Genomic DNA, 24,772 nt, shown 5'->3' on the forward strand with positions numbered 1-24,772 from the left:
GTGTTTTAATTTAGTTTATGTTCAGCTGTATAGTTTGAAACCTAGAGCCTTGTGCCGGATGTTTCTGTGGAATTTTGGAGCGCTTCTTGTTTGGTTCTGTGTGCTCCTTACCCATTCATGTTTATATCTTGGATCGAAAATACCAAAAGATATATTCAGCATTCACGAGGGTAAGTTTAGAAGAACCGAACAATTAAAATACCACTTTTTCCTTCTTTTGCAAAGAAGAAGCGCTATGTAAACAAGCAAGAAATAAGAGGAGTCGGAGTAGGATACATCAGTTGGACACAAACATAGAACGAAGAACCCTTGGAGAGCTCCGGAATGTGGGTGAAGGCTCCACAGCAGCGCAGGGTGCTTGGCCGTCGGTGGAGTCGCCCCAGGCCGCCCTCGGGGAGCAGAGGCAGAGCGGGCCCCCGCGGGGCAGGTCCCAGCGGAGGGAGAGGCACAACCGCATGGAAAGAGATAGAAGGTAATGCGTGCTGTCGGTGGTATACAGTTGTCCTAGACGCCAAGCTGATGAGAGTCAGTGCTGGTAACAGGCACCTTTTTGTAGAAAACAATGGTGCAGGCACTTCTGTGTTCAAGGGAGGGAAAGCTGGCAAGAGTCAGTGGTCACCTTGCTTTGCTAGGTGGATGGGGGTAGCCAAGACCACCCCCAGGTTTGAAGATTCGTTAAGAGGACTCATGGCTTTGATTTATTTTGGGCAAAGAACCCAGCAAAGTCAGCAGAGGCGCATGGGGAGAGGTCTAGGGGCCCCAGGCGCCAGCTCCCCAGAACACCTCTCAGTGGAGCCACTCAGGATGCCTGTCACCCCCCAGCACTGGTGACATGTTCCCGGACAGCAAAGCTCCTTAGAGACTCGGGGCCATGGATCCTACTGGGGGCTGGTTGTGGGGGGGTATTCCCTAGGTGGCACGCGGCCAAATCCCAGACGCCCAGAAGGAAAGCTGGTGTTTAGCATAAGCCAGTGACCAATGGTGGTGGGAACCCCCCCGAAATCTAAGTTCCCAGGTGCTGGCCGGGGCCCCCTTCCTGGGAGGGAGTCCGCCTGCACACTGGGTTACTCCGTTTTGCTTGGTTCTTTTAAGGATATTGAAGAAGGAGGAAGTTACAGCTTATATAAGTTGTTTTATCTGTGCTGTTCTGTGTAGAAGCAACAGGTGGTTACTTTTTCTGTTATAGCTGGGTACGGGATGATTCCCTAACATAGAGTTAATTAACTTAGTCATTTATTGAGTACTTTGTACCGGTTTCTGTTTTAGGCTCAGGAAATAGAGCATTGAGCAAGACAAATATTCATCTCTGAACCTACAGTGTGGAGCGGTGGAAATTTATTTCTTTAAAGGGATATATTAAAGCTAGGCAGCTAGATCCCTTTCCTAAGGGTGTGTCCGCACATACACGCCAAGTGATGGGCATCACTGAACTCACCGTGAATCATAATGGGCATGGTTTATATTTATTTAATAAACATTTGCTGAGCACCTACCGTCTGAAAAAAAGCCTTATATGTACTACGTGTTGACGGTAAAAGTTTAAATTCTTGCTCTGCTCTTCCCTAGTTTAACAACTTCCTACACATTCTTTACCTCTCCACCTGAGTCTCTCGTCTATAAGATAGGTATATTACCTAGTGCGTAGATGGGACACAGGAAGTAAAGGAGCTGAAATGTAGTGTCTGGCCCAGTGCCTGCAGTTACAGAGCATCTAGTGAATTCCTGCTGTTGTTGTTACCTTAGAAAGTTGCTCTAAAGTTCTGAGCGTACAGGTGGGGAAATAGAAACAAGGGCCGTATTATCTGAAGGTAATACGTAAAAGTTAAAGATGGTCTAAGACTCCAGTTGTGATGTAAATCATCCCTAAAAAGACCAGGTTTGGGGATATTAACCGGCTGGTAGCCTGTGGTCCTTTATGAACCGGGACCCCTGGAGGATCAAAGCTGTGAATCCTAGCTTCTGTGACTTTCTTGGCACCTGGAGGGCAGGTGAGTGAAAGAATGTCCTGCCCAGAAGAAACGCACACACAATTTTGCTTCCAGTTTCAGGGGGTTTGGGTCCATCCTTGGTCTAGAGACTTGGACCTGGTCCTTGCTCCTGGCCCAGGAGAAGTAAACAGGAAACTTTCCAGGGAGCGCAACTGGGCTTAGTGGGCCACTGAAGTGGGGCTGGCCGCTGTAGATGAGGCCTTAGTGAAGAGCGTCCGGGTTTTGCTGCTGGTCCTGGCTGTCGTGTAGTCGCTGCCATTGACCGCAGCACGGGCCTGGTTAGAGAACCGAGCTGAGGCTGGCACTGTAAACGTGGAACCTTTTGCAAAAGAGCCTTCCGTATCTAGATCCTGGGGCAGCGGCCGGCCGAGCGCCCCAGGCCGCCTGGAGTGAGGCCCCTGGGGCTGAGTGCTAAGAGTTTGTCTTCTCCGTTTCCCTTTTCTGTGCCTATGGGCATTTCCATCTTGTGTATTTCGTAAGTTCGTCAAGTTCCTTATTTTCCTTGTATATTTAGTTGCCTTTGAAAGCGATCCCTGTGTGCAGTTTGTGCTGATTGGATCATTTCTGGTTATTTATAGTGTGGTTACTCTTTAACATTAATTTTTAGCGATAGACTTGGTTTATTGTAAAAAAATAAAGCTTTTCTTTTTAAAACAATGATTTAATGGTTGGCTGTGTGTACGTAATAGTGGTAAACTCTTATTTATATGATTCCTTCAAATATGCTGAAGGTGTTTACAGCAATAAAAAAACTTAACTGTCACTATCTCTACTCAAAGATTAAATGGGTTAAAAACTTCCGGCCATTAATTTTTATGTGTCTTAGGCTTCCTGAATATTTGTGAAATTTAGTTACATTGAAGTTGTAGATTGTTTCTGGGTCGGATTACAAGACCCATCAGGAAACAGGCTGAAGTGACGTCAGTAGCAATTTGGGGGGGAATTAGAATGTAGGTAGCTTAAACCCTTGTGTCCTTCCTGTTTCCTTAGTGACTTTCCCCCTCTTCCTTGCATGAACATTTTGAAAGATGTGATACACAAAAGTCTTCCGTGATTTTCCTAAATTATTTCAGTCCACATGTCATCCCACAGGTCTGTTCCGACTCTACCCAGGCTTGTGTCCCAGACACTGGGGGCACCTTGAATAAGACAGAGACCCCGTGGGCTGGAGGGAAGTGGCTAAGAGGTCGAGGGTGAATGGACCACCTCCATCCCGGTGTGGGGTCTGGTTGACAGGCTGCAAAGATGGCTCTCCCTGCTGTGCAAAAGGGAGACGGGACTCCAGGAGGAGAGGTTGGGGGTGGGCAGGAGTGGAGAGACAGACCCTGGTCAGAGGCCGCAGCCGCTCTGCTGAGACTGGCCAGGGCCCGCGGTGCTGGATGTAGGGCTGCTGGGCGGAGGAAGTGGGGATCACGGTGGGGCGTGTGGCTGGAGCAGGTGGGCGGGTGGCGCCGTTTCCTGAGATGGGAGGATGTGTGGACGAGCAGGATGGGGTGGGGCGGAATCCACGTTCTGTGTCCGACGGGCTAGGTTTTCAGTGCCCAGGAGGCGTCAGGTGGAGAAGTTGAGAATGAGTAAACGAGTCTGCTAGCAGGTGGTTCGCTTTGTTTTATTTTTCTAATGAGCACAGAGTTCACTGAACACCTGCCCTCCCCTCACCTAGTCTGAGCCGTCAACATTTACCATGTTTAACACACACGTGCACGCGCACAGCACAGTTTCAAAGACAATGACAGATGCCATGACCCGTCACCTCTAAATATTTACGCCTGCGTCGCCCACGTAACGCCAGTGCCGTTTTCACACCTCACAAGGTCGATAGTCATTGTCTCGTACCATCTACTACCCAGTCCGTATTCCCATGTCCCCCAGATGTTCTAAAGGTGACTTTTATGGCTGCGTGTTTTTCCAAACCAGCACCCAGCCATGCTCCTGTGTTGCCTTCAGTGACGTTTTTCTGTCTCTAAGCTATAGCAGTCCTTCCTACCCCACAGTTTCTACTACGGCACTGAGATTGTGAAGAGATTGGGCCAGACAGGTGCCTGTAGAACCCAGGATTTAGATGATTCGTTGTATTTATTTATGGTAATTAAAATTTTTATAGAATTTTAAACTTGCAGGAAAATTCCAAGATGAGTGCTAAGAGCTCCTTGTGTGCCCACCCAGCTTTACCCAGAACCCCCAGTTGTTCACATTTTGCCCCATTTGTTCTGTCTCTCGCAGTCTCAACCATTTGATGGTAAACTGTGGGCACCATGCCCCTTGATACCCAAACACTTCAGTGTGTGATTTTCAAGAATATTACATTATCTTACATAACCAGAATACAATGGCCCAAATCGGGACACTTCACATTGCTGTAATACTCTTATGTAATTCAAATTTTGCCTCGTGTCCCAATAACATCCTCTACACCATTTTCCCCCGTCCAGCCCCAATCCAGGATCACTGGTGACACAGTTGTTGTGAGGTGACATTTTGGGTTCATGACCTTGAACCCTAGCCAGGCTCTGGGGCTGTGGGGCAGTCTCTCACTCTCTGGGGCAGTGCTCCCCTCTCCTCTGTCGTGTCACCATCAGAGTCATTGGGCAGGACGGTGGCGCTGCCCCCCTGCTTTGTCTTCCCTCCTCCACCTGAAGAGGGGCTGGGGGCCGCCCCGCACCCACTTGTCCTTGCACACCAGCCCCAGTTACCAGGTGCAGCCGTACTATTGCTTCTCCCTTTCCTGTGCAGTAGGAATTCTGTCCTTTTTATTTTAAATTTATTTTATTGAAGTATAGTTGATTCACAATGTTGTGTTAATTTCTGCTGTAGAGCCAAGTGACTCAGGTGTATATATATGTGTATACACATATATATACACACACGTATATATATATATATATATATGTATATATACATACATACATACATTCTTTTTCATATTCTTTTCCATTATGGTCTATCACAGGATACTGAATATAGTTCCCTGTGCTATACAGGGAACTGTAACCCTATATAGGGTTAGGACCTTGTTTATCCATCCTATATGTAATAGTTTGCATCTGCTAACCCCAAGCTCCCACTCCATCAATCCCCCACCCCCACCCCCTTGACAACCACCAGTCTGTTCTCTATGTCTGTGAGTCTGTTTCCGTTTTGCAGATAAGACTGTTCTTTGTAAGGACAGCATTTTATCTATTCCTCCCATTTATTTATCACATTGTGATCAGTGAAGATGGCAGTTTTAAAAATCTTGTTGAGACTTCCATTGTGACCTCTTATGTGGTCAATTTTTTAAAATTCTGTGTTTATTTGGAAAGGATGTGCATTCTCTGTTAGGCGAATTCTGTATGTTTATTAGGTTGAGGTTACGAATTGTGGTTCAGGCCTTTCCTGTCCTCTCTTGTCTGTCAGACCTGTGGTTCTGAGAGCCCCCGTGGCATCTCCCGCCGTGACTGGCCTTGTCCCATCTCTGTGGGGCTCTCAGCGTGGCTGAGTGTCGGGGGCACACCCTCCCACCTGGGCCCCGAAGTTTGTCACCCCTCTTGGTTTCATTAACCCTTTTCCTTTAAGTCTCTCGTCTCTCTGTACAGATGACACCAGTTTTCTTCCTCTTCCTGACTTCCTGGTATAATTTCTTGACATGTAATTGGAACAGTCTTTCTTTTTCCTACGAAAAATAGTTTTTATTATTGACCTTCTCCTATTTACAAATTTAATGTGAATATCCAACTTTGACCAGAGGTCATCTCAGGGTGTCTGATGAGTTGTAAAAATCCCTTCAAACTCAGCTATTTCACTTAAGTTTCATTGAAATAGACGCTACTTGAGAGAGCAGAGTAACAATTACCAGCTTCCCTTTGAGGCAGTCAAGGGCGGGAGGTGTCCACTTGTCTCCCTCTTTCACGGTCACCCCAAGTTCCCATGAACTGAGTCGCAGGGACCTCGTGAGAGTCTAGACTGAGCCACACCTTAACCCCACTGCTGGCAGAAGTATTCAAAATAAAGACGGGTGCCCAGGGCTATCCACCTCATTTTATGACGATTGTTTAGAAAATCTCTTGAAGTACTTTCTTACATCTGAGAGATGATTCTTGTCTTCCTTCGGACTTCTATTTAGGTATTCTCAAAGGTAAATTCTACCTTCTCCAATATAGGCAAATATTTTATAGTTGGGCTTTGGGTGTCAGAATATAGACACCAATATATCAAACCATGGTTCATCTTACATTGCATTAAGACCCGTTGAAAATCTTTTATTTATTTATTTTTTTTTTCCTATTCTTTTTGCGGTATGCGGGCCTCTCACTGTTGTGGCCTCTCCCGTTGCGGAGCACAGGCTCCGGATGCGCAGGCCCAGCGGCCGTGGCTCACGGGCCCAGCCGCTCCGCGGCATATGGGATCCTCCCAGACCGGGGCACGAACCCGTATCCCCTGCATCGGCAGGCGGACTCTCAACCACTGCGCCACCAGGGAGGCCCGAAAATCTTTTAAATTTGGGGAAGGAAATTAGAATGTATTTATGTGCAGATATAGCTTCTGAGCGTAGACAGTTGTTGCAAATGGCAGATGGCCTTGGTTGGGATGCCACTTAGCGTGTGGACAGGTGGAGTGCTCCAGCCGTTCCAGATGACTCAGAAGTCAGTGCAGTGGCAGCAGAGAGAGCGCTTATACTTCCCTTCCTGGACACAAATTAAATATAAACCTATTGTAGTCCAGCAACAAAGAGGCAGCACAATTCAAAAATGGGCAAAGGACTTGAATAGACATTTCTCCACAGAAGATAAGCACATGGCCAATAAGCACATGAAAAGATGCTCAACATCACTAATGATCAGGGAAATGCAAATCAAAAGCACTTTAATGGATGTGAGATAGCAGTTCACACCCATTGGCTGTGGCTCTTAGAAAAGAAAATAACAAGTGTTGGTGAGGATGTGGAGAAATTGCAGCCCTCGGGATTGCTGGTGGGAATGTAAAATGGTGCAGCTGGTGGTTCCTCAAAAAGTGAAACACAGAATTACCATATGACCCAAAAGAATAGGAATTACCCAGAAGAATAGAAAGCAGGGACTGAAACAGATATTTGTATACCAGTGTTCGTAGCCGCTTTATTCATAGTCACCAAAAGGTGGAAACAATCCAATCAACAGACGAATGGATAAGCAGAATGTCTGTACAGCCAATGGATTACTATTCAGCCATGAAAAGGAATGAAGTTCTGACACATGCCTCACAATATAGATGGACCTCCAAAACAGGCTGCTGACCGGGAAAAGGCAGACACAAAAAGACAAATACTGTATGATTCCACTTACATGAAGTACCTAGAGTCATCAGATTCATAACGTCAAAAAGTGGAATGAGGGGGGCCAGAGACTGGGGGAGGCAGATGGATGGAGGGAACATGTTTCACAGGGACAGAGTTTCCGTTTGGGGAGATGAGAAAGTGCTGCAAATAGATAACGGTGATGTTTACACAACATTGTGAATGTACTTAAGCCACTGAATTGTACACTTCCAAATGGTAAAAAATGGCAAATTTTATGTTATATATATTTTACCGCAATAAAAACATATAAACTTAGACTTAATTGTGTAGGAATGCTGTGCTTAAAAACAAAAACTTACAGAAATGTATACATGCACAAAAACGGAGAGGCTACAATAATGAACTCCTGTGTGCAATAACTCAGCTTCAGGCATAACTTTGTTTCACCTATACATCGCCATCCTCCCACCGTCACTGAGTTCTTTTTTTTTTTTTTTTTTTTTTTTTTTTTTTTTTGCTGTACGCGGGCCTCTCACTGTTGTGGCCTCTCCCGTTGCGGAGCACAGGCTCCGGACGCACAGGCTTAGCAGCCATGGCTCACGGGCCCAGCCGCTCCGCGGCACATGGGATCCTCCCAGACCGGGGCACGAACCCGTATCCCCTGCATCGGCAGGCGGACTCTCAACCACTGCGCCACCAGGGAGGCCCAGTCACTGAGTTCTTTTAAAGCATTTCCAGATGTCATATCATTTTCCTTCACAAATGTATCTCTAAAAAGAAAAGGGCTGTTTAAAAGCACAATCACGTCATCATCATCTTCCTTAATCTCCATCCCTGTCCAGATTTCTCTGATTGGCTCACAAGTGTCTTTTTACTGTTGACTTACTTAAATCAGTATCCAAAGACTGCATTTGGTTCATAGCTCTTAAATACCTTTTAATCTGTTATGGCTCCCCTTTCCTATTTTCCTTGCTGTTTGTTTATTGATGAGGCTGAATGGTACTGAACCAGTTGTGGGTCCACTTGCCTGCACACAGTAAAGCCAATTTGCTGCCACCAGTTGCGGTGAAAATAAGTTCAGCGTTTCTTGCAGGTGCCAAACAAGCAGTGTGGGCAGCTATTGCTCAAAAGACCTGAAGTTCTTGTTTGGCACCCGCAATAAAAGCTGCACTTTCTTTCACTGCAAGCCAGTGTCTCTAGATTGGCCTTACTGTGCGTGGGTGAGTGGACCCATCATCTCGGCCCCCCGCGTGCCTGCATGCCTTGCTTTCAGCCGCCCTTTGAGCCAAATTCCCAAAGGAAGACAGGCACAAACTCACCTCCCACCCAACACGACGCCCACCTCGCCACTGTCCCCGCCCCCAGGAGAGGGGACCGGACCTCCCATCACTTCTGGGCGGGCTGCCCGGTCCTGCAGACCATGGGAATAAGGCCGGCCATTCCCGTCGCATCCAACGCGACCAGGGACGAGCAAGGAGGAGAAAACAAAAGCGTGCGGTGGATAAACACGCAGGCATGTTTCCATCAGAAGCAGGATGAGGCGCGGCTGTCACAGCCGTCACTCCTGGTGGCAGCCGCTGCGCTGGTACCGACAACGACCCTCCTCCATGAACCCGTCCACGCTCCCTGGGCCCCCGAGCAGCTGCTGGGAGTCCGTGGCCTGGTGGGTGACCCAAACCTTTGCTTCTGCCGGGTCTGAGCCTCAGCCGTCGGGCCCGAGGGCATCGCTGTGGCTGTCCACCGGCCTGGAGGACGAAGAGGACCTGGGTTCTCCGGCTCCTCACCCTGGACAGTCGGGCCCTGCCACCCCTGCTTTGGGCCTGAAGAGTCCCAAGTGGCCAGGCCACAGCCTCCCGCGACGGCCCCAGGAAGCCTCACTGCGTCCCTGCGAGGAAGCTCTCTTCCCCTCGGGACTGAGCCCTCTAGATCCGAGAGTCACAGAACAGGAAACACAGATTCTGCGGGGCATCAGGAGAGGTAATAGATAGAGGGGCCACCGCATTCGCACCCCTTGATTGCAGATCCAGCAATCCAGATCGCAGAGCTTGGTTCTAACTGGGCCGTTGGGCCAACCCCAAACAAATGTTCCATGATTTCCCCAGAGCTACGTAGTCCCTGCCTTCATGTTTCCAAGAAAGGTGCTTTAGCCCTGGATTTTTTTTTCCAACCTCTTTATTGGAGTATAGTTGCTTAAAATGGTTTGTTAGTTTCTCTTTTATAACAAAGTGAATCAGCTATCCACATGCACATATCCCCATATCTTAGTCATGGATTTTAAGGAAATAAGATCTGTGACCTTTAGAACGATTTCTTGTTGTATTCAACAAACATTTATTGCATCCTGTGTGCCAAGCACCCTGGTTGTAGCAGGGACCAGAAGGGTGGCCTTCCCAGCCCTGGAGACGTGTGTAATGGGGTCCTGTGAGGGTCGGCAGCCATGTCCCTGGAGCCTGGGGCCCCTTGTTGGCACTTGAGGGTGGCGTGTATTGACCATACACGTCTCCACGTCTAGTCCTCTGCTCTCCCATCTTAACACGGCAGAGACGTCTCAGGGGTCGCCTGGGGAGGCCCAGCCCCAACCCTGTTGTGAAGCGTTCTGCCTAATGCATTTCCTGAGCACCTTCTGTTTGCTAGCTGCCCGTGTTCTTGCAGACTTAGGTTAGCAGTGAGTTTAGGAATAAGGTGTATCTTTAATTTCCTTCTGATTTTCCACCGAGAACTGTCTTCTATTAGTATTCGATTAAAGTCAGGCTGTTCCAGGCGAAGCGAGTTATGCTCTGATAAGAAAGGGCAGAATTAAAAGTTGGGCAGTGGGCCCCTCCCCTGATTGTCTGCTGTTACCGGGGGTCACCATTTCTTTCTGGCGAGCAGTGCCCCTCCCAGCATGTATGCGTGTGTGAGCATCACCATGGCTTGTGGAGGAAATGCGTCACTGGAACCTGGACACGGGGCGACGCCCAGTGCTTCAGGTGGCCCTTCGTGTGGGTGGGGTTTATCTTCTTGGTGAGGCGGGGAGGGTTTGGAGTGGGGACTCGGCTCCCGTTTTCTTCTTGGCGGTGGAGTTGTGGGTCCTGCTGTTGACACTGGAAGTCTCTCCGTGACTGAGCACAGGGTGCCTTATTGGCGCGGAGCCCCTTCCCTGGCAGCCCGCGGACTGGGTCTTTTTTGTGTGTGTTTTCCAGATGTTCCAGGTACTGATTGTTTTTTATTTCTGTTAACATGACGTGTTTTACCTTTTTTATACACGTGTTGCAAGCTACCAAGTGACTTCCATTTGGCTCTTACAGAGCGAAGATTGAATGTTTACAGGTCAGTTCACTGTTGTCCTTGGGTCCCTGCAGTTGGCACTGTGTCCAGTAGAGGCCTGATTTCTCATACAACTGGTGGCTTCGGGAAGTCCTTTAAGAAACACTTTCCTTAAAGAGTCCCTTTTGCATTTCTTCTTACTTAAATGGTGGCGTCAGGTACAGTGGAAACCTAATGTTACTCTCTTTAAGGCCAGCATCAAATGATGTGTGTTAATTCCACTGCAAAGGCTGTGTGACTAAAAGCTAATGGACATGTACTATTTGGGAAGGAGGAGGCCTAACGGTCTACATTGAGCTCCGTTGATCTTAAGCTCCCACACTTCCTGGAGTCTCTCGCTTAGGCCTTTTTTAAAAAAAATTCCAAACTCTAATTTATCCCCCTGCCCGAGCATGCGGGCCGTGGGATACACTTTGTTTTCTATGTCTCAGTCTATTTCTGTTTTGTAATAAGTAAGTTTATTTATGTCAGGTTTTTTAGATTCCACATATAAGTGATATATATTCGTCTTTCTCGGATTTCATTTAGTATAATAATCTCTGGGTCCATGTATGTTGCTGCAAATGGCATTTCATTATAGCTGAGTAATGTTTTGATGTATACATTAACCACATCTTCTTTATCCATTGCATCCATCAGTGGACATCTAGGTTGATACATGCCCAGGACTGGGATTGCTGGATCATACAGCAACTCTAGTTTTTAAAGGAACCTCCGTACTGTTCTCTTCATTTTATTTTTTTGAGTAGTGTAGTTGACCCTTGAACAACATGGGTTTGAACGGTCCGGGTGCACTTACACAGGGACTTTTTCCAATAGTAAATAGTACGGTACTGCACAGTCTGCTGTATACGGAGGCCAAGTATAAGTTATACACGGGAAATGGATGGGAGTCCAGTTCCTGCATTGTTGAAAGGTCACCTCTAATTTTGAGGGTAAGTAGTTGCGTGAAGTTGAATAGGTAATTGTACGCATTTTAATAAGAATTGTTGTAGCCGTGATTGTACAACCTACTTAGTCGGTGTGATTATCTTGGTTGTAATTTGTGAAGCAGAAGTGTCTCTCTTGAGTGTCAAACTTAGGTGCTATGGTTTTGTTTTTCATATGCTGATAGAGACACTCAAGAGGTATTTAATACACCTTTACTACAGGAAGGGAAGTGAGGTTCTCCCCCAATGTAAAGAGAGCTATACTGTGTATAGGTTGCAAAGATAACTTTATATATAGAGAAAATTAGGATATAAAGAAAGGATATAAAATATGAAAGGATATAAAGAAAGCAGAAACCCCAGAAATGGCACCATTTGGAAGCCCAGTTACAGCTGTGGATGTGTTTGTGAACTTGGTTGGGGCAGGGTGGGGGTGGGGGTCAAGATGTGCTGGGAACTGTTACCTGCTGGCTTCGCTCAAGGGTGTGGGGCTCTTTCCATGGCAGGGGCTGTGGAGTTCATCATCCTTTAATTACAGTCTTAAAGAATTGCATCATATGGCTGTTTCTGGGTTTTTCTCAAGCTGGTCGCCTGGTGATGGACATTGGTTTGTGTCCCTTAATTTTTTAAAAAAAAAAGGCATGCTGGGAGCCCCCTTACAAATGACACAGGCTATTTATCATACTCTGACTGGCACTTGACACGATGGAGTTTCACAGTTGTCCCCATTTCCCTGGGCAGCACACCTAGCTGTTAGGTTTGCAGTTGGGGTTGAAGGCAGGGACACCCTGGTGTGAAGCCTGCCTTCTTCCGTGGTGCTGCCCCTTGAGCCTCCCAGCCCCCTCTCTGCTTATCAGAGGACTTACCCTACTTGTTAGTGTGTGGGTGTGGTCATGCTGTGGTCAGCGGAGGAGGACGCTGGGGGCTGCCTTGGTCAGGACTTGGCATGCTGAGCCGGCACAAGGAGTGGTCCCCCTGAAATGCCCCCAGTGCCCCATGGAGACAGGGCTAGGTCAGTGCTAGCCATTGACTCTTTCGGTTTGTTAGATTGTAATTTAAACAGTATTTGTGTTTTTAGTAGTAAGGTGGCTTTCTTCTGCACTTTCGCGACCCGGGCAGTGGTGGCAGGAGTCGGAGAAGTTGCCTCAAGTTGAGCTCTGCGTGGATCTGTAAAATCCTGTTTTTATTTAATAACTGCTTTATTTAAGCTTGGACCTTCCCCACTGCCCCCCAAAGGTAGACATTGGCCTCTTCTAATCTCAGAGAAAGAAAGGAAGATTCCGGCTCAAGTATACAGTTGAATTCTTGACGTTTGCATTTCCAAGGTCTCCAAGCATTACTTTTGCCCCTTGGCCTGTGGCATGAGATGCAGCTCCACTCATGAAGCACGTACTTGTGAGAAGCAGCAGGCCTTTGGTTTCTTCCTCCAGCCATTTTCTCTTTGGACTTGAGTGGCCGTCCCTCTGAATGCTGCCGTTTCATAACCGGTGCCTTCTCAGTCATCCGAGGAGAGGTGGGGAGGGTCTGGGAGAGCAGCCTCCTGGAGCGTCACTGTCACGGCCCTTCCGTCTCACTGGCCCATCAAGAGCAGCCCTTTGAAGTAGCCAGTAGTGTCAAGTCTGTGCCGTTGGCCATACTCAGACTGACCCCTTTGCACCTAAAATTAACAAGGACCCCAGAGGGCTTTTGTTTATGTTGTGTCTATTGATATTTTCCATATTTGGCATTAAAAATGAGACATTTAAATATACTTAAAAATAATAACGTAAATAACACTTTATGGAAACTGTGTTCCAAAAGAAAAACAATTTAATGAGAAAGGTAGTGTTGTCCTAGGGTTTTGCAGGTCTCCTGAACGTCTGGCTTAAGCGACAGTAGCCGGATTCTCTGGTCTCCTTCGTCCTATCTCTGTCATTTGGCTTCTGAGAAACCACCACGTCTGTGCCCTTAGTGTTGTGCAAAGAGTTTGACCTTGGGGGGGCTCTCCTGAAAGGCCCGGGGGCCACACTTTGAGAACCTCTGCTGTAGGTCATGGTTAGAAATGCTCTTGTTGTTGAGAAATGGGAATTTCAAAAGGCAGCTGACTCTGAACTTTAACACCTGGGAAAATGGGTTATATTTTAAGAAGATACGGGGCCCTCAACCACGTTCTTGCTTTTTGGGAAAAGCGTGGACTATCTGGCTAGTTTGTGGTCCCCAGTGAAGAGGGTTCAGTGCACACGTCCCCCTCAAAGTGGACCGGCGGGAACCAGAGCCCCAGAGTACAGCCGGGGTGCGCTGTGGGTGAGGAGGCCCCAGGGGTCTTTGGGCCTGAGGGAACGGTGGCATTTTGCCTTTACCGTAGGCTGTCCTCACCCACAGCCTCTCACCGGATCCTTACCAAGAGCTCTTGCCGCAGCGAGACACAGTGAACCGGGCCTGCACTGGGTGCTACGGGTGACACGGGGATCTGGCAGCAGTGCCCCCGTGGGTGCTGGAAGGGAGTAGCCAGCCCGGGTGCACTCGGGGCCCAGACAGACCACTGCGGACATGAAAGCGATAGGGTGGGTGGTTAGGGGGGCGGAGCTGGAGGATCAGGGTCCCTAGGAAGCAACCCCTGAGGTGCCCAGCAGGGCTGACTGTCCTGGGGAGCGACTTACTGTGCCCAGGTCCCGTCTGTGACCCTCCCTCCCCCCCACCTCACAGTCACACCCTCTGTCTTGGTTGGGGAAGGATGGGGGAGGCTCCCGTTTGGGGGCCCATCCCATTGTTGTCCTGGGCATTTAGCCAGACCTGCCCCATCTTGCAGACTCGGTGAGGACAGGAGCCTGTGCAGTTCAGAGGGTCCCTAAGACCCTGGCGGGGGCCTTGTCTTACAAGCACCAACCCCCAGGGTGTAGGATTCAGAGAGTCCCTTGCCAGTGTTTGAAGCCATGTCTTCTTGTTCCTTGAGAGACAAGAGGGAGCTGCCTCAGTGCCCTCGGGCTGCCGTGGCAAGGACCACAGGCTAGGAGCTTTGACACAGTGGACTTGATTTCTTGCAGCTCTGAAGGCGGGAGGCCCGAGGTCAAGATGCCGGGGCAGTTGGGTCCCGGTGGCAGGGCCAGGTGGGCTCTGGGGCCTCTTTTCCAGGGCAGATATCCCATTCAGGAGGGCTCCGGGGACACAAACGTGCAGACGCCAGCAGGAGTCCATCCAAGGGAGCAAGCGGTTCCGTAGAGGACAGGGAAAGCCTCGTTGCCTCCACCTTAACCCTGGATGCATTCAGGTGGCTCTGCTGGTTGTTCCTGAAGCGCTTTTGGAGAGCTGCCCACCGAGGTCACAAGCCTGTGTTTTCACTAGGAAGTGGATAGAGAGAAACCAGAGTGCCCGCTGCCCGCCCGCCAAGGGGGAGCTGGGGTCCCGGCCTCACCAGAGCTTTGCCGAGGCACCAGTCGTGGCGAGCTTTTCAGCCACAAGGTTGACTTTTTGTCTGCACAGACCCGTGAAGCAAAAACACCTAAGAAATTTTGGACAGCAGGTGGTTCCTAGATTTCTCTCTGTAGTTACCGCTTGAGAAGCTTATCGTGCTGTGGGTCCTTTTGCTTCAGTGGAATTTGAATGACAGTGTTACTTGGCAAGCAGCAGACTTTGGATTGGCCACCTAAAGGACTGCAGTGCCACTGGGGCAGTCGAGTCAGGATGAGCGTGGGGTCGCTGAGAGGGACCGCTGCCAGGGCGGCAGGATGTCGCATGTCCTCTCAAATTCCTGGGCGTGGCCTCGTTAGTGACTGTCCCATTAATAAAAACGGAATTGTGCAAGAGGCTTGTGAACTTGTGAAAGCTTGCTGTTTTCAGTACTTCATAGAACTTTCAGCACCTTCTCAATGCCTCCTCATCCCCAGCAAAGGATTCGTCATGAGACGGACGACTCTTAACGTGAAATATCAGTAACTGTGAACTTTGGCCCAGCCTGTTAGAACCATAAGTTGAGTTAGCAGAGTCCGAAATACTGAGGTTACGTTGTAGCATTGGATATAATTTGTGACCGAAATAATGAGGTTCTGTTGTAGCACTGGATATAATTTGTGACCCGCAGGTTAGAATTGTTTCAAAATTAAAAGTGTTAGCCTTGAATGTTGTTTCGGGGTGTGAGATTCGGAGGACCACCTTGTTTTGCCGCTAGGTGGGCAGGGCAGGTGCACGCTTGTGTGTTATGTGTTTGAGAAGCCGCAACTGTTTTCTCGTGTTTGTTGTGCTGTGAAAATAGGAGCTTCATTGTGGTTCTATATGACATTTTAAAGTATCTCAGAGAAATGAGTCTCCAGTCCATAGAACTAAGCATCTTCAGAGGGGTAAGATGCGGTTACTTACCTGTGGCGAGCTTTGTAGTAGTGGAGCCTTCAGATTTACGTGCTTGTAGAGTCGGGCAGCACCCACGTTGTTTGTTTGGGGAGCGTATTTTGGGTTTTGCTCGAAAGAAAATCACTTCTGGCAGCTTAACGTTTTCCAAGGGTTGTATAGTCTGAAGGGAAGACGAAGTGGGGCTTTAGAACAGTTTTGTGGAAGCAAATGTGTCCTCTCCTCGGACACTGGAGTGCGGAGTCGTGTGAGTGCTTGGCGTGTATCCAGAATGTTCTTGAGCTACCGGAAATGGGGTGTTTTGAAACCCTTTGGAGGCGAAGAGCTCAGAAGCCCTGTCCAGGGTCACAGTCGGCCTCGTGAGCCAGCCCTGCCGGGTCGGCGTTTGCACTGCTGGCACAGAGGTTCCCGGTAGTGCCCCTGAGGGGCCAGAGGCGCCCGCAGCCAGGGGCCGCAGAGCAGTGCCGATGGACTGCATTTTTCAGGTGGTGTGTGTCAGGCGTTACCTCGAAGATGCACAGTGTGAGACTCGAGGAAATCAGCTGACTATATTTGTTACTGATGACAAAATTCCGGTGTTAAAGGAAAATTAGCATTTGGAAAAGCTTTTATCTGCCACCCTGAGCTTGATGGCTTCCCAGTAATGAAAGACATTTCAGGAGATGGGCGCTCACATTAAGAGATGCGTCTCACGTCGTCTAATGAAATGTGCCAGCGTGTGGACTCTGCATGTGTCCAACTGGCCACCGTGCACATAGGCAAAAGATGTTTTCAGAGTGCGTTACGACGCAGGAAGGTGCGGAGCATTCATGGCTGTGGTTGCAGATTCGTGTCACAAGTGGTTTTCACGGCACTGCGGCCCGTCGAGGTTTGATGTGGTATCAGGGAACATCCACAATTCTGAAAGCCTTTCTCAGGATTAATTTTGGACATACATATCCCACATGAGCAACCGCTCTTTGGGGTCCTCAGTTTTTAGGGGTATAAAGGGACCTTGACAGCAAAACGTTGGAGAGCTGCCTGGGAGGTGGTGGGCTGCTTCCTGCCCTTGGGTGGCCTGGGGGAACCTAAGGTTTCGTGTTGGTGTTCCTAGGTCTGCTTAGGAAGTGGAGCCGTTTTCAGCTGAGAGGACATTTGCACTTAGAAATGTAAAGATACAAAACTATCTCAGTGCATCATGTTCGCCTCCAGGTTTTCTTTTTCCCAGTTTCAGGGATGACCGCCCACCGTTCTTTTCCTCTGGGGAAAAGTTGTTACTAGTACGGTGTGACCACCGTTTGGTGACCTGCCGTTGTGCGTGGACCCACATTTTAAGTTGTGTTAGGAACAGAACACAATTCTTCTCTTTTAACTTTTGCCTTGATCATAGGGGTTTGTTTTTGTTTCGTGACGTGAAATTTTACCTTAGAATTTCTGGGAAGAAATTATGGAAGCGATCTTGCAAATGTAAAATCAAAAAAAAGAACCAAAACGAACCAGATGATCTAAAATGATATGATCTATTCTGAATAAAGTACTTCATTCCACTTAACAGAAATAGCTGGATTTTCCTTTTCTGACGATTCAGAAGTCAAATCCAGAGGCATGGGTTTCTTCTTGGGTGGGTGGTTCAGATTAACACAAACCTTAAAAACTTGTAAATTCCTGAGACCATCGTACTTTCTTTGCTTTTATAAATGTTCACTGTTTTGAACAGTTTCTCCTGAGAAGTTTCTCACTTTGAGATGGGTTGACCATATGTGAGAGAGGTGGTGGCCGGCCATGGGGGGCCGGGGGTGACCAGAGTGAGATGGTCGCTATCTCTTTAAAAGGAGGTGGGACGGAATGTTTGCTCTGAGGTCACCCAAGGAGACCACAGTTACAGGGGAGGCAGTTGGTGTGAGGTGAGGAAGAGGTGAGTTGCGGGCAGGGAGTCCTGGGTCTAGAAAGCAAAATGTGTTAAAATGTTAACACTGCGGACTTACCTAGAAACAGAGACACATTTGTGGAGCAAACTAGGTTTCGTGATTGAATGAGGGCACAGGAGGAGAAACGTTCTTTAAATATGTAAATACACATAGATGAGCTGTACCCTGGTGATGTTCAATCATCATCACATTAGTCCTCTGAATCTTCCTTAGATTTTTTAACTAAAAGGATGACATAGGTATAGTGTTCTAGGGCTTCCCTGGTGGCACAGTGGTTAAGAATCCGCCTGCCAAGGCAGGGGACACGAGTTTGATAGGTTTGTAGTTGGGACTGAAGGCAGGGACACCCTGGTGTGAAGCCTGCCTTCTTCCGTGGTGCTGCCCCTTGAGCCTCCCAGCCCCCTCTCTGCTTATCAGAGGACTTACCCTACTTGTTGGTGTGTGGGTGTGGTCATGCTGTGGTCAGCGGAGGAGGACACTGGGGGCTGCCTTGGTCAGGACTTGGCATGCTGAGCCGGCACAAGGAGTGGTCCCCCTGAAATGCCCCAGTGCCCCATGGAGACAGGGCTAGGTCAGTGCTAGCCATTGACTCTTTCGGTTTGTTAGATTGTAATTTAAACAGTATTTGTGTTTTTAGTAGTAAGGTGACTTTCTTCTGCACTTTCGCGACCCGGGCAGTGGTGGCAGGAGTCGGAGAAGTTGCCTCAAGTTGAGCTCTGCGTGGATCTGTAAAATCCTGTTTTTATTTAATAACTGCTTTATTTAAGCTTGGACCTTCCCCACTGCCCCCCAAAGGTAGACATTGGCCTCTTCTAATCTCAGAGAAAGAAAGGAAGATTCCGGCTCAAGTATACAGTTGAATTCTTGACGTTTGCATTTCCACGGTCTCCAAGCATTACTTTTGCCCCTTGGCCTGTGGCATGAGATGCAGCTCCACTCATGAAGCACGTACTTGTGAGAAGCAGCAGGCCTTTGGTTTCTTCCTCCAGCCATTTTCTCTTTGGACTTGGGTGGCCGTCCCTCTGAATGCTGCCGTTTCATAACCGGTGCCTTCTCAGTCATCCGAGGAGAGGTGGGGAGGGTCTGGGAGAGCAGCCTCCTGGAGCGTCGCTGTCACGGCCCTTCCGTCTCACTGGCCCATCAAGAGCAGCCCTTTGAAGTAGCCAGTAGTGTCAAGTCTGTGCCGTTGGCCATACTCAGACCGACCCCTTTACACCTAAAATTAACAAGGACCCCGGAGGGCTTTTGTTTATGTTGTGTCTATTGATATTTTCCATATTTGGCATTAAAAATGAGACATTTAAATATACTTAAAAATAATAACGTAAATAACACTTTATGGCAACTATGTTCCAAAAGAAAAACAATTTAATGGGAAAGGTAGTGTTGTCCTAGGGTTTTGCAGGCCTCCTGAACGTCTGGCTTAAGCGACAGTAGCCGGATTCTCTGGTCTCCTTCGTCCTATCTCTGTCATTTGGCTTCTGAGAAACCACCACGTCTGTGCCCTTAGTGTTGTGCAAAGAGTTTGACCTTGGGGGGCCCCTCCTGAAAGGCCCGGGGGCCACACTTTGAGAACCTCTGCTGTAGGTCATGGTTAGAAATGCTCTTGTTGTTGAGAAATGGGAATTTCAAAAGGCAGTTGACTCTGAACTTTAACACCTGGGGAAATGGGTTACCTTTAAGAAGATAGGCAATGTTTTCAGGGGGCCCTCCACCACGTTCTCGCTTTTTGGGAAAAGCGTGGACTATCTGGCTAGTTTGTGGTCCCCAGTGAAGAGGGTTCAGTGCACACGTCCCCCTCAAAGTGGACCGGCGGGAACCAGAGCCCCAGAGTACAGCCGGGGTGCGCTGTGGGTGAGGAGGCCCCAGGGGTCTTTGGGCCTGAGGGAACGGTGGCATTTTGCCTTTACCGTAGGCTGTCCTCACCCACAGCCTCTCACCGGATCCTTAGCAACGGCTCTTGCCGCAGCGAGACACGGTGCACCGGGCCTGCACTGGGTGCTACGGGTGACACGGGGATCTGGCAGCAGTGCCCCCGTGGGTGCTGGAAGGGAGTAGCCAGCCCGGGTGCACTCGGGGCCCAGACAGACCACTGCGGACATGAAAGCGGTAGGGTGGGTGGTTAGTGGGGCGGAGCTGGAGGATCAGGGTCCCTAGGAAGCAACCCCTGAGGTGCCCAGCAGGGCTGACTGTCCTGGGGAGCGACTTACTGTGCCCAGGTCCCGTCTGTGACCCTCCCTCCCCCCCACCTCACAGTCACACCCTCTGTCTTGGTTGGGGAAGGATGGGGGAGGCTCCCGTTTGGGGGCCCATCCCAGTGTTGTCCTGGGCGTTTAGCCAGACCTGCCCCATCTTGCAGACTCGGTGAGGACAGGAGCCTGTGCAGTTCAGAGGGTCCCTAAGACCCTGGCGGGGGCCTTGTCTTACAAGCACCAACCCCCAGGGTGTAGGATTCAGAGAGTCCCTTGCCAGTGTTTGAAGCCATGTCTTCTTGTTCCTTGAGAGACAAGAGGGAGCTGCCTCAGTGCCCTCGGGCTGCCGTGGCAAGGACCACAGGCTAGGAGCTTTGACACAGTGGACTTGATTTCTTGCAGCTCTGAAGGCGGGAGGCCCGAGGTCAAGATGCCGGGGCAGTTGGGTCCCGGTGGCAGGGCCAGGTGGGCTCTGGGGCCTCTTTTCCAGGGCAGATATCCCATTCAGGAGGGCTCCGGGGAGACAAACGTGCAGACGCCAGCAGGAGTCCATCCAAGGGAGCAAGCGGTTCCGTAGAGGACAGGGAAAGCCTCGTTGCCTCCACCTTAACCCTGGACGCATTCAGGTGGCTCTGCTGGTTGTTCCTGAAGCGCTTTTGGAGAGCTGCCCACCGAGGTCACAAGCCTGTGTTTTCACTAGGAAGTGGATAGAGAGAAACCAGAGTGCCCGCTGCCCGCCCGCCAAGGGGGAGCTGGGGTCCCGGCCTCACCAGAGCTTTGCCGAGGCACCAGTCGTGGCGAGCTTTTCAGCCACAAGGTTGACTTTTTGTCTGCACAGACCCGTGAAGCAAAAACACCTAAGAAATTTTGGACAGCAGGTGGTTCCTAGATTTCTCTCTGTAGTTACCGCTTGAGAAGCTTATCGTGCTGTGGGTCCTTTTGCTTCAGTGGAATTTGAATGACAGTGTTACTTGGCAAGCAGCAGACTTTGGATTGGCCACCTAAAGGACTGCAGTGCCACTGGGGCAGTCGAGTCAGGATGAGCGTGGGGTCGCTGAGAGGGACCGCTGCCAGGGCGGCAGGATGTCGCATGTCCTCTCAAATTCCTGGGCGTGGCCTCGTTAGTGACTGTCCCATTAATAAAAACGGAATTGTGCAAGAGGCTTGTGAACTTGTGAAAGCTTGCTGTTTTCAGTACTTCATAGAACTTTCAGCACCTTCTCAATGCCTCCTCATCCCCAGCAAAGGATTCGTCATGAGACGGACGACTCTTAACGTGAAATATCAGTAACTGTGAACTTTGGCCCAGCCTGTTAGAACCATAAGTTGAGTTAGCAGAGTCCGAAATACTGAGGTTACGTTGTAGCATTGGATATAATTTGTGACCGAAATAATGAGGTTCTGTTGTAGCACTGGATATAATTTGTGACCCGCAGGTTAGAATTGTTTCAAAATTAAAAGTGTTAGCCTTGAATGTTGTTTCGGGGTGTGAGATTCGGAGGACCACCTTGTTTTGCCGCTAGGTGGGCAGGGCAGGTGCACGCTTGTGTGTTATGTGTTTGAGAAGCCGCAACTGTTTTCTCGTGTTTGTTGTGCTGTGAAAATAGGAGCTTCATTGTGGTTCTATATGACATTTTAAAGTATCTCAGAGAAATGAGTCTCCAGTCCATAGAACTAAGCATCTTCAGAGGGGTAAGATGCGGTTACTTACCTGTGGCGAGCTTTGTAGTAGTGGAGCCTTCAGATTTACGTGCTTGTAGAGTCGGGCAGCACCCACGTTGTTTGTTTGGGGAGCGTATTTTGGGTTTTGCTCGAAAGAAAATCACTTCTGGCAGCTTAACGTTTTCCAAGGGTTGTATAGTCTGAAGGGAAGACGAAGTGGGGCTTTAGAACAGTTTTGTGGAAGCAAATGTGTCCTCTCCTCGGACACTGGAGTGCGGAGTCGTGTGAGTGCTTGGCGTGTATCCAGAATGTTCTTGAGCTACCGGAAATGGGGTGTTTTGAAACCCTTTGGAGGCGAAGAGCTCAGAAGCCCTGTCCAGGGTCACAGTCGGCCTCGTGAGCCAGCCCTGCCGGGTCGGCGTTTGCACTGCTGGCACAGAGGTTCCCGGTAGTGCCCCTGAGGGGCCAGAGGCGCCCGCAGCCAGGGGCCGCAGAGCAGTGCCGATGGACTGCATTTTTCAGGTGGTGTGTGTCAGGCGTTACCTCGAAGATGCACAGTGTGAGACTCGAGGAAATCAGCTGACTATATTTGTTACTGATGACAAAATTCCGGTGTTAAAGGAAAATTAGCATTTGGAAAAGCTTTTATCTGCCACCCTGAGCTTGATGGCTTCCCAGTAATGAAAGACATTTCAGGAGATGGGCGCTCACATTAAGAGATGCGTCTCACGTCGTCTAATGAAATGTGCCAGCGTGTGGACTCTGCATGTGTCCAACTGGCCACCGTGCACATAGGCAAAAGATGTTTTCAGAGTGCGTTACGACGCAGGAAGGTGCGGAGCATTCATGGCTGTGGTTGCAGATTCGTGTCACAAGTGGTTTTCACGGCACTGCGGCCCGTCGAGGTTTGATGTGGTATCAGGGAACATCCACAATTCTGAAAGCCTTTCTCAGGATTAATTTTGGACATACATATCCCACATGAGCAACCGCTCTTTGGGGTCCTCAGTTTTTAGGGGTATAAAGGGACCTTGACAGCAAAACGTTGGAGAGCTGCCTGGGAGGTGGTGGGCTGCTTCCTGCCCTTGGGTGGCCTGGGGGAACCTAAGGTTTCGTGTTGGTGTTCCTAGGTCTGCTTAGGAAGTGGAGCCGTTTTCAGCTGAGAGGACATTTGCACTTAGAAATGTAAAGATACAAAACTATCTCAGTGCATCATGTTCGCCTCCAGGTTTTCTTTTTCCCAGTTTCAGGGATGACCGCCCACCGTTCTTTTCCTCTGGGGAAAAGTTGTTACTAGTACGGTGTGACCACCGTTTGGTGACCTGCCGTTGTGTGTGGACCCACATTTTAAGTTGTGTTAGGAACAGAACACAATTCTTCTCTTTTAACTTTTGCCTTGATCATAGGGGTTTGTTTTTGTTTCGTGACGTGAAATTTTACCTTAGAATTTCTGGGAAGAAATTATGGAAGCGATCTTGCAAATGTAAAATCAAAAAAAAGAACCAAAACGAACCAGATGATCTAAAATGATATGATCTATTCTGAATAAAGTACTTCATTCCACTTAACAGAAATAGCTGGATTTTCCTTTTCTGACGATTCAGAAGTCAAATCCAGAGGCATGGGTTTCTTCTTGGGTGGGTGGTTCAGATTAACACAAACCTTAAAAACTTGTAAATTCCTGAGACCATCGTACTTTCTTTGCTTTTATAAATGTTCACTGTTTTGAACAGTTTCTCCTGAGAAGTTTCTCATTTTGAGATGGGTTGACCATATGTGAGAGAGGTGGTGGCCGGCCATGGGGGGCCGGGGGTGACCAGAGTGAGATGGTCGCTATCTCTTTAAAAGGAGGTGGGACGGAATGTTTGCTCTGAGGTCACCCAAGGAGACCACAGTTACAGGGGAGGCAGTTGGTGTGAGGTGAGGAAGAGGTGAGTTGCGGGCAGGGAGTCCTGGGTCTAGAAAGCAAAATGTGTTAAAATGTTAACACTGCGGACTTACCTAGAAACAGAGACACATTTGTGGAGCAAACTAGGTTTCGTGATTGAATGAGGGCACAGGAGGAGAAACGTTCTTTAAATATGTAAATACACATAGATGAGCTGTACCCTGGTGATGTTCAATCATCATCACATTAGTCCTCTGAATCTTCCTTAGATTTTTTAACTAAAAGGATGACATAGGTATAGTGTTCTAGGGCTTCCCTGGTGGCACAGTGGTTAAGAATCCGCCTGCCAAGGCAGGGGACACGAGTTTGATAGGTTTGTAGTTGGGACTGAAGGCAGGGACACCCTGGTGTGAAGCCTGCCTTCTTCCGTGGTGCTGCCCCTTGAGCCTCCCAGCCCCCTCTCTGCTTATCAGAGGACTTACCCTACTTGTTGGTGTGTGGGTGTGGTCATGCTGTGGTCAGCGGAGGAGGACACTGGGGGCTGCCTTGGTCAGGACTTGGCATGCTGAGCCGGCACAAGGAGTGGTCCCCCTGAAATGCCCCAGTGCCCCATGGAGACAGGGCTAGGTCAGTGCTAGCCATTGACTCTTTCGGTTTGTTAGATTGTAATTTAAACAGTATTTGTGTTTTTAGTAGTAAGGTGGCTTTCTTCTGCACTTTCGCGACCCGGGCAGTGGTGGCAGGAGTCGGAGAAGTTGCCTCAAGTTGAGCTCTGCGTGGATCTGTAAAATCCTGTTTTTATTTAATAACTGCTTTATTTAAGCTTGGACCTTCCCCACTGCCCCCCAAAGGTAGACATTGGCCTCTTCTAATCTCAGAGAAAGAAAGGAAGATTCCGGCTCAAGTATACAGTTGAATTCTTGACGTTTGCATTTCCACGGTCTCCAAGCATTACTTTTGCCCCTTGGCCTGTGGCATGAGATGCAGCTCCACTCATGAAGCACGTACTTGTGAGAAGCAGCAGGCCTTTGGTTTCTTCCTCCAGCCATTTTCTCTTTGGACTTGGGTGGCCGTCCCTCTGAATGCTGCCGTTTCATAACCGGTGCCTTCTCAGTCATCCGAGGAGAGGTGGGGAGGGTCTGGGAGAGCAGCCTCCTGGAGCGTCGCTGTCACGGCCCTTCCGTCTCACTGGCCCATCAAGAGCAGCCCTTTGAAGTAGCCAGTAGTGTCAAGTCTGTGCCGTTGGCCATACTCAGACCGACCCCTTTACACCTAAAATTAACAAGGACCCCGGAGGGCTTTTGTTTATGTTGTGTCTATTGATAT

The 24,772-nt window shown here is 49.1% G+C and overlaps 1 protein-coding gene across 1 annotated transcript in view; it reads left to right on the forward strand.

The window, feature by feature from the left end:
- Positions 1 to 295: 295 nt before the first annotated feature.
- Positions 296 to 24,772, forward strand: part of LOC309806869 (death-inducer obliterator 1-like) — a 63,128-nt gene continuing 38,651 nt past the window's right edge. Inside the window, 1 exon segment of the mRNA XM_082625883.1 lies at positions 296 to 472. The gene's annotated coding sequence lies outside the window, so the exon portion shown is untranslated.

This window comes from Mesoplodon mirus (assembly GCF_964341445.2).
Source record: "Mesoplodon mirus genome assembly, chromosome: 6".
NCBI classification, from domain to species: Eukaryota; Metazoa; Chordata; class Mammalia; order Artiodactyla; family Ziphiidae; genus Mesoplodon; species Mesoplodon mirus.